Below are 528 nucleotides of genomic sequence, written 5' to 3' on the forward strand. Positions count from 1 at the left end.
AAATGTTTTTTTTTTTTTTATTTTTTTTTTTAAAAAAAGTATTTTAGGTTCAACAGACACTTGGGTTCCTGTTAACAACTCATTTAAGGAGAAAGTGGGGGGAAGGCATTCAGATCAAGGCTCCTTTGACAACATGAACCTCCTTACTTTGAACCCTTACAATATGGACGGGATGAAAGATTTCATGGAGACGCAGATGGGTAAATGCCCAGGTGAGAAAGGACAGATGTTAGCTGCCAAGGAGACGCGGGGATCTTGGGATGGGCTTTGTCTGGCCAATAATGGAGAATAGATGTTGGAGGGAGGGGGGAGTGGAAGACCCAGAAAACCAAGACACAAAAAACCACTTTTGTGGCCATTGTGTTTCCATCGGAGTCTTGATCTGGGGAAGATGTGCTGTTTGGAGAACTAATAAGGCGACTGGCTTTTTTGATAGGACACATTTTGAAAACCAAGGTCTATAGGAGTCATCTGTCGCTGGCTCCCTGGGGCCTTTCTCCCCCATCTATAAAATCTGGCCTCCTAGGG

This window comes from Fukomys damarensis, unplaced genomic scaffold (assembly GCF_012274545.1).
Source record: "Fukomys damarensis isolate Sample0158 unplaced genomic scaffold, DMR_v1.0_HiC HiC_scaffold_32, whole genome shotgun sequence".
Classification (NCBI taxonomy): domain Eukaryota; kingdom Metazoa; phylum Chordata; class Mammalia; order Rodentia; family Bathyergidae; genus Fukomys; species Fukomys damarensis.